Source organism: Cyanistes caeruleus, chromosome Z (genome assembly GCF_971803275.1).
Source record: "Cyanistes caeruleus chromosome Z, bCyaCae1.hap1.1, whole genome shotgun sequence".
NCBI classification, from domain to species: Eukaryota; Metazoa; Chordata; class Aves; order Passeriformes; family Paridae; genus Cyanistes; species Cyanistes caeruleus.
The window spans coordinates 41,090,581-41,108,540 of record NC_141732.1 but is presented as its reverse complement, the minus strand read 5'-3'; the positions used below and the strand labels follow the sequence as shown (position 1 = coordinate 41,108,540).

The 17,960-nt window shown below is 34.0% G+C and overlaps 1 protein-coding gene and 1 long non-coding RNA gene across 4 annotated transcripts in view; one reads left to right on the top strand and one right to left on the bottom strand.

The window, feature by feature from the left end:
* LOC111941807 (contactin-associated protein-like 4) overlaps positions 1 to 17,960 on the bottom strand; it is a 207,361-nt gene that overhangs the window by 128,827 nt on the left and 60,574 nt on the right. The window lies entirely within an intron of this gene.
* LOC111941808 (uncharacterized) lies at positions 155 to 15,998 on the top strand. Its single transcript, XR_015280065.1, has 4 exons — positions 155 to 241; positions 901 to 953; positions 9,690 to 9,769; positions 15,922 to 15,998. It is a non-coding gene; the product is annotated as an uncharacterized LOC111941808 (long non-coding RNA).

The following is a 17,960-nucleotide window of genomic DNA, read 5'->3' as shown; positions in this document are numbered from 1 at the left end:
GCCTTTCCAGCGCTGCCAGGCTGAAATCCGACACCATGAATACCTGCCGCAGTTTGAGCTAGATTTTAACCCTTTCACTACTCAGATGAGACCTGCAGATTTAATTCTTTTTCCAGAGCAAAGTGAGAGTGGTCAACATGTAAAAAGACAACATAAACCATCAAAATCAGTGAAAGAGGGAACCAGGCCTCAGATGGGAAGAGAATGAGGAGATACTTTAATAAGCTGAAATATTATTTTGGTAAGACCATGGAGATAGACAATAAGGTTCTGAATAACTCCTTTAATTCATGAAAGAGTATTTGGGGTGAATGAAGTATTTCAAAAGTATAGATCTGAGCAAAGGTATCCACTGATAAAGCTGAGCAGATGGTGAAGTAGCTGTGATCCCATGAGGTGCTCCAACAGAGAGAGAGAGAGAAGTGAGAGTAGATGAAGACCCTTTGCCCCAAGGGAGAAAAAGAGAAAACTTCTGTTCCCAGAAATGATCACAGAGATGGATGGAGAGAACCTTTGCCTTTGAATAACTCATCCTTAAAATAATACCCCTTGAGTTCATGGCCTGTGAACACACCTCTGAGTGGTGTGAAAATGGAAGGAGAGCATGATGGAAGAGAGTTTTCCTTCTGCACAGCTGCTATCATGGGAAAGAAAAGCCGTGAGAAAACTGTTTTCTTGTGGAGAACGCTCCATGGAAAGACAAAAGGGAACTCCTTTCTATACAAAGACTGATGAAAAGACTACTGTATAGTTAGTACTGTTTTAACCACCAGGTTTTGTCTCTATGTTGTCAGTTGGACAAGGGAATGGTTGGGTGGTGGGAAGGAAGGGTTTCTGGAAGTTTTATTCTGGTTTCTTATTCTTGTATCTCTGTTAATAAACTTTATTTATTTCTTTTAGGTTTTGAGCCTGTTTTGCTCTTCTCCTAATCCATATCTCACAGCAAAAGATGAGTAAGTTTTCTGGTGATTTTCTGCTAGTGCTTTAAAACCACTACAGGATGTAAAACTGTGACTTAAATATGAAATGGTGAGAAATCATATAGGTATCCGTAAATTGCAAAAAGTGAGGTCCATTGTAGAGCCAAGCAGAAAGAACTGAGGGGAAAACATAAAGTCCCATATATGTAACAGTTCCTTTGTCCACACATTTATGAGCTAATTAAAATGTAACATAATTAAAACTATGGAGTTAAATACTGTGCATTTTTTACCTCTTTATCTAAATCATTATTAAGAATTTTATATAAATATGTGATTTCATGGCTGCATCTCAATTACTCTCAAGCAGATTCCAAAGCCTATCCTTACGACCACATAATGTTCATGCTGTGCAGAACAGTGTGGTGGCATCACATAAGAAAACTTCGCAAACAGTTGGCATGGGAGGTTAAACAAGGGTCCTTGCACCCATAGGCAGAGTGGTCCGCTTTCACATCATATACTGTATCTGTGACACATGCCACACAAGACTTGAGTGACAGCTTAACTTCCAAAACCTCAGTTCATGCACAAACACTTATAACAACATTCTGCCAAGCTGTGTTATCCAAAGTCTTCTTGGAATTATATGTAACCATGCTAAGTTTGATGACATTTTTGAACTTTACACTTGAAAGGTAGGGTTGAATTGTAGTCAACAGGAGTAGTCTGGCAGACTGTACTGAGTACATAATCTGTAAATTCCTTCTGAGAGAAAATATTTTCACTTGGTGACTGCAGAACTTTATTCAGAATTAAGTAATGGAAGTTAGAGGAATGTCAAAAAACAAGCCTGAAAAGATGTCTGTTATGGCAGATTGGTGCTAGCCTGAGGTAAGCACTGTCTTTAGTACTGTGATTTCCAGAAATTTTTGCAAGGCATGCCACAAGGTAGTCCCCTTATCATGCTGCACTACATCCAGAAAAGAAAGAAGAGAAAGAGACACAAATACAGTGTTCTAATGTCAGGGCTATTGATTTGAGGGATTACAGTAAGAATGCAGTAACAGAAGTAATCTATTATCCCAGTACTGACCAATGCAACCTAAGTCCCATAAAAAATAACCACCAACCAGAAGCAGCATGGTATCTCTAACAGCCTATATTAAGCCATAGTCTGGACCACCAGGCAGAAGCTGTAACATGTTTCCTGGAACACCATGACACTGTGTCATGGTGTTCCAGGAATGTTCACATGATGTTGTCATCTGTCAAAGGCTCTTCATGAGCTCGGCTGTCTGACTGTCCAGCAGGCAGGTGTCCTGCCAGTATCTGACTGCCACCTGAAACATCACAGACATGAAATGTTTGTCCAGTCCTGCAGGAAACACAAGTAGAGCATGTCAGCTTCTCACCCAGGACTCTTTACAGTGTGTCCTTGTCTTGCAGCAAGATTAATGAGTGTACCAAACCGTAGTTGCTTTTGGCTGTAGCATACATCTGGGCATGGTGATGAACAGAAGCTGTATGCATAACAGATGTCAAAAGGAACTTGTTTGTCAGATTTTGTGCTGCATGGTGTGGATGTTTTTGGGAAGATCTGGGGAAGTCTTAAAGAGCTTCTGACAGGGATGCAGATACCATGTATATTAAACAAGTGAGAAAATGCATGGACACACAGGGATAGATGAAGATTTACAGGAATATAATTTTGTCATCTCTAAACTTCCTGAATTATACACTTTGAAGTCTTCACCTTACTTCTGTCTTTCTTTTGTCAGTGTCTTTTATGTACAGCATATGTTTTCTTCAATTACATCTGAATATATGTTCTACAGTGACTGATGAAACATCTTCGGTTGCAAACTAAAAGCAAATCATAAAAATAATTTTAAAGGGGAGAAAACCTGTATATAGAGTTCCTTTTTTTCAACTTTATCTCAGGGGGGTTTTAACTCTTTTTATTTTCCACTCTCATGCCAATATTGAGATTATTTGCATGCAACATACCAAAAATCTACATTCAAGCTACCCAGGCATGCAAGATCCATGCTTCATTTCTGTTAAAAATCCCAAGCATCACACAGTTCCTTTTTATGAAGAACATGATGACTTGAAGTTGAACACACATATAATACAGAAAAATGATGTATTTTCATATCACTTATTATTCCTACTATATTTTTTAAATACCAGTGCTTGTAAAATGTTTGTACACATGTGATGTAATTTCTTAAAGTACATTAGTTTACTGAACATATTTAGCAATACTTTTTCTGAAGTACTAACTTCTTTTCTTAACTCATGAATTTCTGTTTTTCAATTCCATTTTAGTAAGAATGTGCCAGCTTTACTTGATGGCTCATAAGTAAATGGAGAATTTATGGTGACTGGGAGAATTAAATCAAGTTTAGGGTTTCCATCAGTTACTTACACATACTAATTGGTAAACAGCCTCCTTCACTTTATGTGATGCTCATCAATAAATTGACTATTAAATGATGGAAAAAAAATCCTAAACTTTTGATATTTTTGATGCATTAAAATTGGTTAATTTGTGCTAGATTTAAAATATCTATTTTAAATCATGCATCTTTCATATTTCAAATTTTGCCTGTGAAATTCCATTAGTCTTGATTTCTGTTTCTACAACATCATAACATTTATTTTCAAGTCAGATAAGTGAAATATATTGGTGTTTCCTCACACATTCACTCCAAGCAATGCACAGTGCTCTTCTGTGGGAGTTATACAAAGTGGTGTCATTAATTAGTTCAGTCAGCAATTTCTTGATCACTGCACCTGCCAAACTATAAACAAGACTGCAGACTGTAATCTGTCCTGGATTTATGCACTAAACTTCTAGCAGAAGACCTGCTTTCCTTCAGATACCCTGAATTTCTAGATTTCAATTTTTATGCTCTTCATATGCAGTTTAAATTTTATTATATTACCTTTCTTGCTTTTGGAGGTTAAATATCTTCTGCCCTTTCCCATGACCATCAGTATAAACAAATCACAACACTGAATGTGTATTTTATTACCCTGATTCCTGTCTGCTAAGATATATATTTAAAGAGCTTTTACTTTCATATTTCCTTAGCTTCACTGGGGTCACAATATCATTATCACTAACATTGAAAATAGAAAAAAAATCAGCAAAGTTAGCAAAGAGGTGCAAGAGAACAAAACTAGAAATTACTGAAGATAAGGTCCAAAAACTTACATCCAGGGCAGAAAATACCTGAATATTTCTACAGTGGACTTGGAGTGCTATATCAGGTTAAAAACTTTTAATCCTGATGGCAGAAAATTTATTAGGTAATATTTAAACTTTCCAAACTTGCTCTGTGTAGTTATCAAGATGCCAGGCAACTTCATTTAAAAAAAAACTCTGAACTACATAGAATAGAAACTGATTTAAAGATTGCCCCTTTGTATGAACAGCACCCCACTTTTTTTGCTTATCTGGCTTTATGACTACAATTGGCTATATTGTTATGTAAACCACAAATCATGCCTTGACATCTGCTTCTTCATATGCAGTTCATTAGACCATTTAGCCAGCACCAGCACTTAAACCACTCTTAAATTCTATGGATTTTCTGCATATTTAATTGCAATAATTGCAAGAACTGTATTAGCAAAAGTTCAGGTTTAAAACTAACACGTATCAGAAAAGATGCTTTCGTTTGATTAATCAAACTGTGTATTTCCCATATGGACCATTTAACAGAAGCTGATTTTAATTTCAACTCAATAAAGTTGCAGCAGGGATGAATTTGCTTGCATTTATTACAAAGCAGATTTTCTGCATGCAAGTAATTGACAACTGTGTCTTCTAAGGTTTAGTGAAATGAAAAATGGAATGAAACTGTTTTACAGCATTCAAAACCCATAAAATACCAAAATATGACACTATTTCATTTCTTAAGCTGAATGGCATCCTCTTTCACAAACTGAGAATTAAAAAACTAGGTGTATACTTACACCAACTGTCCAAGGGTTTTGTTTTTTAAGTTTATGGACAGATACCAAATGTGGGGAGTGGGGGCGATATCTGATAAATGGTGTTGGTGCATTGCTAGCAGGTGACAACCCTCTTGGCCCCTTAAAAAGGCGTGTAGATTAACAGTACTGCTGTGATAAAACCCTTTTCTTTTACATTTTAGTTCTCCTAAGTTTGAATAAAGCAATCCAAGACATAGAGCTCATACAATTATAAACTCCCATTTACAGCCTAGCAAAATGGGAGAAAAATAATTATTAAGAAGAACCTAAATAGCCAAAGATACCAAAGAGCATAAATCACAACTCGGCCCATTTTTCAGAAAGGGTATGTGAAAGCCTATCACTTTCTGAGCCATATTTCGGTAAAAAAATTACATGAACAAAATCCTCAAAATTTGAAACCAGGGATAAACTGTGGCAAGTAAACCTGAGAAGAGAGATCTTGAGCTATGAATAAGAAACACAGGACCTATAATCATTTAGTTTCACACAGATTGAAGAAGCCTAAGGACATCTAGAGCAGAACCCTATTCTTCAGACTCTGCTTCACATATAAAATTTCTGGATAGCAATTTTCAACCAAATTTTTGATAGCTGTTCTTTTTTTGCCTTTGATATGTAGCAGGATGCTCTGCCTAAGTGGAGATAAAACAGCCTGAACTTTACCATATTTGCAAAAGTTATTGATTATAGATGGAAAGAAGGGGTTACACTCCTCATGTTGCTCAAGAACACTGAGGCCAGCCTGACACATCAGTCCCAAAGCTAAATATTCTGAAGATGTGAAGAACATTTCCCTACAGAAACTCATACAGGTGAGGATGCAGCATACAGACATCCTTCTGAAGGAACCAGCAAGTGATAATAGTCATAATTTATCTAAAGCTGCTGAGCTACAGGCTGCTGAGCTGACACAGCTGGCTTCAAACCTGTAAGTAACAGCCAATCACTTTATACTTTGAAAGTGCAGTCCCTCTTCTTACAGCAGGGACTTGCCACATACTCCTTCTAGGATGCATGTGGAGATTCCTCCCTTGAGTGGGGGCACCCCTTCAAGGTTACTCCTTGAGGGTGAATGAAAGAGTTGCCCAGAGTCATTGGTATGGTTGAGTAAATAAATCACATTATGGTAACAATTATTTTGCTAGTCTTAATATAATTACTTAAATATAGTTAAAAAAAAAGTAATGCACTATAATAGTAGTTATAAACATATTGTGCAGGAAATAACTCTGATTAAATTTTTTTAGTCTAATCATTATCATCAATTTGAAAAAAAGAATATGCTTTATTCATATAACTATATTTGGTTTGCTGTCCCTAATCCCATTGGAGAAAGTTACATAAAGGCTGAATTACACCTACATAAACCATAAAATATAAACTTTTACTAAACCTGAGACTAGGAGGGATCCTGTCTTACCTAGACTCTTTTCTAAGAAGGAGTTTACAAAGCAAAGTTGTTTTTTTTAAATTTCTGACTTCCCAGGACAATCTCTGTGACAAAATTTATCTGCAGGTTCCATTCTATTGTTTCCTGTGAGACTACTAGCAGGACTAAAAAGTCTTTCTCATAGTTACATAATACGTGTATTTAAAACTGTCACACAAAACAACCAATCAACACCTAAAAAACCAAAAGAGCATTCAGCGCAGGAAAACTCAGCTCTTCAAAAAGAGTTGTTATTTCCTGACAAAAAACACATGTCTAACTGGTCTCAAACTGTACAGCCTTGGAAACAGAATCAAAGAATATTCCAAATTGGAAGAGTCTGACAAGGATCATTGAGTCCACCTCTCAAGTGTGTGGTCCATAAATGGATCAAATCTGTGTCCTTTGTGTTATTAGCACCATGTTCTAACCAACTGGTGTTTTCATCTCCACAGTCTCCTCTCCTTCTGATTTTAAGATTTGCAAGTTAGTAGCATATAGTGCATTCAGCCAAGGTGTAAGATCAGAGAAATACCTCTTTAAAGATTGCTAAAACAAGCGGCTTTGAATAGTTGGGGAAACTTAACTAGTATACAGTTACTTTCTGCATGGAAGAGACATTACTGATTTGGAGGAGACTAAAAGCAGGTGTGACCTGTCACTTTACCAGTGTGTAAAAAGACTCCATGGCTGTCCTTCAGGACAGTGTCATGGTTTAGTATCCTTCCATAACTGGATTTCATAAGAAATTGTTCAATATCTTCACAGTTTTCCTCCTATTTCTGTATGGTTTAAATAAGTTGTGTCTAGGAAACAAAGTATTAGCTGAAGCTGTTCTAACTACTATGGTGAACTGATGAAGACTAAGAAATACTTTATATATATACTATATATATATATTAATACTTCTACTTACTAATATTAATACTATATATTTATATATAATACTTATGTGCATAATCCAACTTTATATATAGCTTCTTAGCTGTTTTCTGGTCTTGTTTTCCTATGTTACAAATGACAGCTATCAGTTAAGTTCAATACAAAAAAAATACGGAATCTTGGATATATTTCAAGGAATCAAAAACAAGATTTCTTCTTCAAACGACTCTAATTATGTTCTTTTTTTGGAAAACACTACTTATCTCCATATATTACAACAAAACCAAACCTGTTGCACTATATAAATTCTGAAAGTCTTCAGTACCACCCTTTCCTTCTTAACATATAAGCCATCATTTTCTGGATTGGTAGGGAACCTCTTGGCCAGGTTTCAGAAGATACTGTGACAGAGTAACTAAGAGACACAATTTTGAGGGCCTGATATCAGAACTTCTCACTCACGGGAATTTATTGTGAGTCATTCTGTTTGAATAAAGACTGAAAAGTCCCATGAATGGCATCTGATTCTGAACCTCTAAGTTACTTTTGCTATTACGAAGTTAATGAAGAAGTCTTGCCTCTTAAAGTCTGAATAATGAGATGAATTTATCTGAGTAATTTCCAGAAATAAGTATAAACATAACAAGTATGTTTTGGCTTATCCATGTAAGGAAGTTATATTTTCTAAGGAGTGTTTATTTCACAAGCTGCATGCAGAGCTCTGTCAATCAGAAATCAAAACTACTAAAAAATTTCAGCTACTTTTGAGGCAGAACATAAAAAGAACTATATTAATGCTACAGTCAGACAGAACTTTCTAAGGGAGGTGGGTGTAGCAGATACTTCAGTAGCCTCAAAGGTAGAATAAGATTAATTTTGTAGGAAGGTCTAACCTTATTTTAAGATATTCTGAAACTGAATATCAATTAAGAAAACATGTACGATCTTAGAAGAGAAAGAGAAATTGTGTTTATTTTTTCAACTGTCAGAATATTTAATATTTAAGGAATTTAACTTTCAAAATTGTGACAGGTATTCTAAAATGAATATTAGGTTTTAATAATAATTTGTGACAAGTAGTAGTTACTATGTCAAGAGAAGTTTCAGAGGCATTTTGAATTTGAATCAGCGCAACACAAAGGCACTAGGAAATGGTATTAATAGTGACAAAGCTTGATCTACTTTGCATCATTCCAACAGAAGAAGGTAGGTAACTTTATTTCACTCCCCCTTTTTTGGAGTAAATTAGGTGAGTCAGTGAATCCCATTTTACATTTCTTCAGAAAGCTCTGAAGACATTTCTCCTCAATTAATCATTATGTAAATATATCAAGGGAGATAGTTTATCTGAAGGAAAACATACTGGAAATGGTTCAAAGAAATAAGCCACAATTTTGTTCAGATTTTTCATCAGCATACCACACAGTGCTATGCATCAGGGCCCTACAGCAGGCAACACCTTCTGTGTGCATTAGAAAGCCCAAGTTTGAGTAAAAAACTTTTATATAGGTAATGAAGCTGTCATTGTGTAGGATATAATCTGTGCCACTCTGAGCCACTTTTGCACTATACTAGAAAGGTGTTTTTTTCTTCCTCCAGCAGGAGACAGGCACCAAAAAATTGTCATTCTAAGAGATTTCTGCTGAAGAAAAGGTTTTGCTCTCCACAGTTTCTTAGGAAAAACTGTTTTGGAATTATGCCAGTTCATTGAAAGACTTATATCATTCTTGGCTATTATCATCCATTTGATGATAAGCAAACTATATCCCTTACTACAAACTACAAATTTCACATTGCAGTTGTACCCCTTTTTGGCACATATTCTGACAATAATCCAAGACTGAAAGTAAACCAGAAGTTAATCTGTGAGACTGTCTCCTTCTTAGGAAAAGGTATTCTTGCAGAAGTGCTATTCTCTATCTCTAGTCTCTGGTCATATCCAGCTTTAGGATGCTGTATTAGTAAATCCTGCTCTGCATAAAGTTTGGTTCACTACTTCCAATATTTAACCTTCTCTCTCTTTTTCTCCCTCCATCAGTAAACTGAGGATTATCTCTCATCACTGAGATGTCTCACATCAGTCAGTCATCAACTGACTTATCTCTCATCACTATAAATTTTACCTAAGGCATTTATTTTGTTCATAGAAGATGCACAGAAAATTTCATGGGGAAAACAAAAGTAAAGAAATTTGCTATTATCTTCTGCTGAGTTTAAGCAGCATCCTCACTCAAATTTCTATACTGATGTAATTTGTTGTATATACAGCTTTATGTCAGGAAATAGAAACTAACTGTGTGGAAATGGAAAATATGTATTTATTGTATAAATATTTGTTGCAATGAAACAAAAAAACCCCATAGCTAGCTCAAATGCACTATTCATCACAGTTTTATAAAGTTATACTTCCATAAAGCTAATAAAATTTTACATGTTCTTTACAGAGCAGCTGCTTTAACCTGCATTTGTTTCCCTTGCTCAGTGGTCTTGCCAAACATGTTACACTCCTGTCTTGCAATTTAAGGTTAGTAGTGATAATTATCTATAGTTTTCATGGCCAAAATTATTTTTATATTGAGAAAGATTTTTTGCAGTTAAACATCTGCAATTAATTCACTTGTATATTTTAGTATTCTTTCTTTCTTTATTAGTTGTTTTGCTCTCATTAATTCCAGGGTGAAACAACCAGGCAAACCCAAAATTTGAAACCAAATTAAGCCTGGTTCTTTAGTATTTACTCCTGTTCACTTCAGGCTAGTGTGTCATCCAAATATTTTACTGACTATGGCCACAGAATTCAAAGAAAATGATAGCAAGTTTAAAAAATTTTGCATTGATCAGTTGGCCATAGCGTATCTGACACAAGAAGACTGAGTATTTTAAATATTTGTCACTGTGACAGGGTTCTGATAATAATAACCAGGGTCATTAAACTGAATTTCCTAATCCCAGCTACAATCTCCAGTGACATGAATTACAGCAAAACATACAAATATGTGTACCTAAATTGTATTTTTCTGATTGAAACATTCATTTGTGATTTGTGTTCCTGTCTCCTCAAATATAAATGCACCACTTTAATAGGAAATAGTGACCCTTAATAAAACCAGATTGACACAAGTATGAAATAACCATGTTTTTTAAAAAAACTTCACTGCAAAAAACTCTGGTAGATGAGTGTTTCAGATATTATTGCATTTTCCTTGAGTATTTGCCTACTGCTTTGAAGAGTATTGCACAGCAGTATCAGTGAACTGTAAAAGGATCAGTAACAAGTTCAAAAATACTATCAAACTAAATCTTAAACCCCCTGACATTTATCACCCAGTCCTAATATATAACTAGATCTATCATCTCCAGTTTTACTTAGCAAAGTGATATGTTTGTATACTTTACAACAAAATGAGCTAGACAGTACTTTTGAGCAGATGAACATGTTTGTGCTTGTCATTTTTATCACTACTTTAATCTCAATCCTCAATAATCCACTTTGGTACTTCTGGAAAATATATTTCAGCTTTCAAAATGCTGATTCACTGACTTTGCCACCTGTTTCAGTACACATGATGCATTCAGTACAGCAGTTTCCAAGCAAAAATATTCTAAGTATACATACTTAAAATATTTAAAACAGAAAAGATCTATTTTATTTCCATTATTTTGGGTGTAATTATTACAGCTAGCACCAGGGAGACACTGGCTAGCTCCAGCTGATTATGTCTGCATGTGTATCCCTGCATGTGTATCTGACATGCACAAAGAGAATGTGATTTTTTTAAGAAAACAAGTGTAGTGTCAGCCTTCTGGTCTTTAAAGTCTGTGCTTACGTGCACAAGAATATTAATATTCTGCAATGGAATGACAGATACTCTATAAGTCAACTGAGATGTCTAGTCTGATTACATTTTGGCTTAGAGTAAGGTACAAGCGTCACAGTATGCATGTAGATATATGATGTGCAGTTCCAGTTTTGTACATTTGTGAGTGACTTGACCTGACAAGAACATAAAAGAATGAGATAAAACTGGTACATCCATTTTCCCCTACATATTTTTAGTTATTACTCCCAGCCTTCTATTACAATATATGTCACCTGAAACTTAGCACTTCATTAATTGGTATCTATAGATGACATACTATGCCAGATCCTCAGCTGGGAATTCAGTAAAATTTTCCCTAACTCCCATATTTAGTTTCCAGCAATATTTTTCATATTGACCTGAATGGTAAAATGTTGCTAGAAAAATTTATGATGGAGCTTTTACAAAGTCGAGATTTGACCAATCATTCATTTACTTTCCATGGTTTAAAATACATATTCTTATAAAAAGAACTTTAAAAACCCCAGATATAATGCTTCTCTTCAAGTCCAAGTCAGTTTCTGGTTTTGTGTATTTGTGTAACATTTAACGTTCTGTTTTTCATAATTCATGCATTATGATGTCATTATTTCCCCACATAATTTGGGAAGAAGTGCTCACAAATAAGACGAGATTTAAACATTTTGAGGTTTCAACCTTTTTATACAGCATTGACTCCTGACTCAGTTTTGTTGGCATAAAGCCTGAGTATAATGACAACTAGAAAAAACAACAGACAAAATGGGATTGAGCTAGATTAATGGAATTTCATGATCAAGAAATATAAGCCACAGCTGGCTTGATTATCTAGGAGATAACATCTTTGTTGGTTAAATGTTTAAATTGTAGGTGGTACATTACAAATAACAGAACTTTATTATTGTTTCATACAATATTGGAGGACAAGATTTATTAATTGAGTTGCTTAACAATGAAGAAAAACTGCAGTTCCATTTACTTAAGTTTTGTCCCTGGAGAAAGGTTCAATTTTCAACATTCTGGATATTTATTTTTTTTTTCAGAGTATTATGATAATACTAGTCCTCATTTGTGATTTTCAAAAATAGTATTATAATGTTTATGAAACTAAATCAGCCAACCTCGACAGACAAATGAGTAATTCAGGGATTTTTTATTCACATCAGTTTTAAGACAACTGGTGTATAACTGTAATACACAGCTAAGCTGCATTACTTATAAAATTATGTTTAACTGAAAAGATTTTCTTAGACTGAAAACTGTGTATTTATGCATAGTCAGATCCCATCTTTTCAGGTCATGACAGCTTTTTACTTTTAATGGCAGTCATTATGGACAGCTACTGGAATCAGACTATATAATATATGTAGTGATAAATAAATCATAGTAGTTGTTGTGTAGAAAAGTTTCTACAGCTTTCAGAAAAGTAATATTACTGTTAAAAACCTTGACAGATTGAACAGTGCAACTTCTGCAGGCTACCACGATTTAACTTTACTTTTTTTTTAAGTATATTACTTAAGATATTGTAGAGAATTTAAGTAACAGTCAAAATGAAACTTAATGCAATCCAGTTCAACTTATTAATGTTTATATTGTTTTTTCTTGCCCTTAAGAATTAGTTTTGTGAACTGAGACTTCTTTAACATGAGCCTGATGAACTGTAACCTGATATCAGGAATTACTAATCAATCGTATTTTATATTACTTATTTAATATATTGTATTTAAAATTACTTATTTGCCTATTATTTTCCACTTCGTACAACACACAGGGGGATAAAATGTTAATTAATAAAATAAAAAGAACTCTTTTAGGACAAAATAAAAGGCAAAAATGTAGATATTAATAGGATGTGACCAGATAATATTTAGCCTTTATTTAAATATATATTTATGCAATTATTTATTCCCAACTGCAAGCTAAGGTCTAACACCATTAATTTTGGGCTGCTCTTTATGTAAAAACATTCATATACCAGCTTCACTAACTCCTGACACATTATCCTGGATGATAGTATATCCAAGCTTTGCTAGATATATATTAAAAAAAAAATAAATCATACTCTTTTGGTTTTTTATTTTATTTTTTTTTTTTCATGTGTAAAGTGTTAAGGAACTGTAGCTGCTTTAAACTGACATTTTAGCTCTCTATATTTCAAAGATTTTTAGAAGTAGATTATAATAATTAACATCAGAGATGTATATATGTATACACATTATATATAGCCATATCTTACACATGAACACATCATATATATATGCATGTGTGTATGTGTCTGTGTATACATGTATACTTGAAAAAGAAAGCTGACAGTATCCATCTGAAAATCAAATATTTATACACACAAATCCCTTAATGTCCCTTAAATTCTAAAAGCATATTACTTATTTGATATAGCAGTTTAAGGTGGCAAAAAATTGTATGTTACTAAGTGAATTGCAAATGGATTTATGAATTCAAGAACTTGCTTCAACGTACTCCTGGGTAGTCCAGAGAGATTTAGTCAAGGATTAAAGCCAAATTGATAAAAAGCTGGCCAAAAATAAAATCTCACTCTCTGCCTCTAAAAGATGTGGATTTAGAGCTTTAAACTTCTAACTGAGATGTTATGTATATTACACTTTTGTCTACATGATAATACTTTATTTTTTGAGTTTGCAGGTTTTGGTCCTTATGTGGAAATTCTGTCTACTTAAACAGGGGAATTAAGATGTAGTACAGTAGAGATTTTCTTCACACTGAAAACTAATATTTAGAGAATATTGATTTTTGGCATTGAGTAAGTCAGTGGTAGTGAACCTGTTAATTAATAATTAAAAGTGAATAGTTCATTAATTACTCAATAATATTTGAATATTTTGTTGTTGTTGTCATTTGTAGAAAGAAATAACCTTTATTGTATCACCAGTCTCTCCTTTTGCTGGGCTATAACAAAATCACAATCTAAACAAAAGGAAGTAATTTCCGATTGCTTTTGCAAGAATGTTAGTTTTATATTCATGCAATAATAATAACGTTGACTGAGTGCGCAAACTGTCAAATACTGAAGTTGGCTGAAAAAATTATAATCTGCCTACCAAAGCTAAACCAGTTTTATATCTTAAGAAAACACCAAAATAGAAGCCAAAACCTCACAAAAAGGAAATGACACTCTTCAAAACTTATGCCAACAAATGAAAAGGAATTCAGATATTGAACATAAAATTTGGATAGAAAGGTCAACATTTATTCTTATAATTAAATAACTATATATTTATCTTATCTTATATTAATTATATATAATTATTCTATATTTATTATATAATAAATATATTTATTAATTATTCTTGTAATTAAATGTGAGTTCACAGAAAAAAAAAAATTGAACAGAAATAAACCTGCTCTCCTAGTAGATTAGAACGCTATAGTAATGCAGCAGATGACAGGTTAAAAAAGGGTGTTTTAAAAAGTCAAATTTTTCACAAAGGTATTTTTTGGGAAATAGGGTAATAGGCTTTCCCTTTTTTTGTCACCACATCTCTCATCTCCCACCTACTACAGGCAGTCACAAAATAACACACAAGACCAGGCTGCCCAAGTTCTAACTGTAAAATTTTTACGTGCTTTGCATTATGAAGTATCATACTATCATAGTATTCTCTCCTGGAAGGTAATTAGGAATTTTGAAGAGCTACTAACATGTAACTGCTTCAAAAATAAGACAACCAAGAATGTTCTATTTCCCAACACTGTTACAGATTATATCCTCAGTATCACAGACTTACCTGTGGGCAAAAGAGAGGAAATTAAATATAATGCTTTTGTAAACTGTGTTATTATAGAATGAATTTGTGTAATTTTTAAATGGTTAAATCAAAAATACAAATGTATGATACTCCATGCAAAGATACTATAATCTTACCAAAAAGCAAGTACCTACTCTTCGGTAACGAAGTATAGGTAATTCAGAGGTCAATTTACAGTCTCTAGAAAAAAAAACACAAAAAACTCCCACAAATAATATGTTGGGTTTTTTTCTTACTCAGTATCTGACAGTCTACCACATGAGCTATCAGAGAAATAAGAAATCTGATAGTTGAAATTCCACTTTCAATTCCTATTCCTTTCGTAATTAAGCATTAACAAGTAAGTTATATTTTACTGAATAGGATACTATACAAAAGGGCTTGAAATGGGCCACAAATCAATCACAAACCTGCCCTCAGCTGATCATATTACAGGGGCCTTTTACAGCTAGATGTCAGCTCTGAATGTTGATTTCCCAACCATAGCTTGCCAAGAGCTACATGTTCTTCCTCCCTTATTAAGTTACATGAAATTGAAAAGATATAGGTCTGGATTTCAAATCCACTGATCTGTAAAAAAGGTAGGAAGAATTACATTATAGGAAATCTTGGTACTATGGTTTATTATTAAGGTTATCCATTACTTCCAAATATTTCAAATTCTGTCAGACTTACAAGTAGATGGAAAACTTGCATCTTTCAGGCTTATTTCCTCTCTTTTTCTAGTTTTGTTTTTGTTTTTTCTTATCTGAGAAATGCCTTTATCAGTTCTAAGATTCATATTAGGATTTTGTTTGTTATAGGTGATGAGTATGTGCCAAGAACATGCCTTTTTCCTCCCTTTTTCTTATCAACCACCACATTTGGCTGATATATAAAACAGAAAAAAATTATCAGGGTACTATTAGGTTATTAGCTAACTCGGAAAGGTCTGCCTGCATTACTTCATGGAAGTACTGGCACTGCTGAGATTTACGGGCTAACATCAGATATAAGAACTGAAATGAGGGAATTTATTTTGCAGTTCATTTCCATCTGTTTTCTTTCAGTGATGAGAAGCCAGAACATTCAATACAGGAAGATAAGAATTTGATCAAAAGTGAGAAGTATAGATTAGGTACAGAGAATGCTGAGACTTTAAGTGGACTTTGGTTATAGTGGTTTAAAACAACTGCACCAGATTCATCATAAATACTGAATATGTGAGTATATGAAGAAAGTATTTAAGCAGGCTGAAAAAGGGAATGGTAATGAATGACAATCAGAAAGAATAAATTGTGATCTTGGAAAGAACATGTTCTCTGACTGTTGGTTTTTGTTTGTTTGTTTGTTTTTTATTTTTTCCCCATAAATATGGATGCTGTGAGATGAAGATAAAACAAGGTCAAACATGTTGCACAAATGAAGAATATTGTCAGTAGTCAACTTTTTGACATGGATGAGATTACTAAGATACTTTTTGCTTTTGATTCAGTGAGAAGTCAAAAGCTTATTGGTACCAAAACATGAATCAGTTGCAGGTAACATTCAATTTCCGTAGTGATTTTGAGGCGGAAAATGTATTCTGATAACTATTTTCATGTTATATCCTGTATCTGTAAGATCAGTTCTTACCTGTGGCAGTCACCCAGGAGCATTGCCTTCATATCTGGTTTGAATTTCTGGTAGTTCAACTGTGAAATTGAGTCCAGACAGTCTGGAACCTGGACTAAAGGCCAGGACATTTGTAACCACATAAGCCAAGACTGCCTCAGCAAGCACAAAGACACAAAAATAATTGTGCCTTTGTCTTTTCTGATCTTAGAAATTGTGAAAAGGTTAGGAAAATTAGTGTAAAAGGCACATAAAAGAGCTTGAGAGCTACTGCAAGTGAAATACAGCCAGAAACTGTACTGGGAATATGGTTTCCCTCAAGCAAAATTTTGACATTTAGAAAATTCTTCCTGTTTGTTATTATGTGTGCCCTCCCAGGACAAGGCTCCAGCTGCTTCAGATCCTGGCACTAAGTGGAACAGTACAGCAGTATTCATACAGCCATTCCTGGTATTACAATTTTGTGTGCCAGAATTCCAAATCAGTCTCAATTTTACCAAGTTTTTCCTGGTTTCCTTGCAAGCCCCAGTCCCAGAAAATGATGAATACGTATTAGGGAACTGCTTAAAAGTGGCTCACAAAATTCCACTCTAGCTGAAAATAATGTCTTTAAGACTACAGTGAGAGGTATAATCAGTCACGTAGATGAATCTGGAAACAAGTGTTTAAGAATTATGAGAAACGTGGACACAGATACCTTTTCTGGATTTTTTTAGAGAAAAATACCTTGCATGCTCTTACTAAATAAGAACAAAGCCATGGTGGGTTTTGTGCTTTCTCATTTGAGTGTGAAGAATCCTACACATGAGTATGGCCTCTCCAGCATCTCTACCTATAACAGTCTAATTTTGTTAATCTTTGCTTCCATGTAAACATATAAGAAACCTTTAAGGACCCAACTATGATCACATAATTAATTTTATGTGACAAATACTCATGTAACAGCAAAAATAAGAGATTCATTGCTGTAGTTATAAATAGAAGGTGAGCTGGGCTTTTTTGTTTATTTTCCTTTGCTTTATCTGGACATAAGCTCAAATTAGTGTTTTTTTGTTGTATGTATATATAATTATGTCTCTAGTACTTGCCTTTTGAAAAAGATTAAATGATAAAAGCTTTTCTATATTTCTGCAGGCTAGAAAAATAATCAAGGCTTCTTAGTTATCCAAAAGGCAAAACAATCGCTTGAGGAAACATAGTAAACAATGTAATGACTTGTGAAAGCGATGATTTCAATGGATCGTTTCATTTTTGCCTGAACTGCTCTTTCATGACTACTCTTCCAAGCTTACCAATTTCAAGGTCAACCTTTTGATAAATGTAGACAGCTGGCCTTCTGCATCATATTAGAAACTAGTCTTGTGAGTATATATAGATACTATTATACAGTGATTTCCCTCCAAAATGTACTTTAAAGTTATTGCTGCTATTAGAGGGTGTGAAAAAAGTAATATAGAATGAAATCTGGGTAAGTAAAAAAAATAGTTTTCAATAT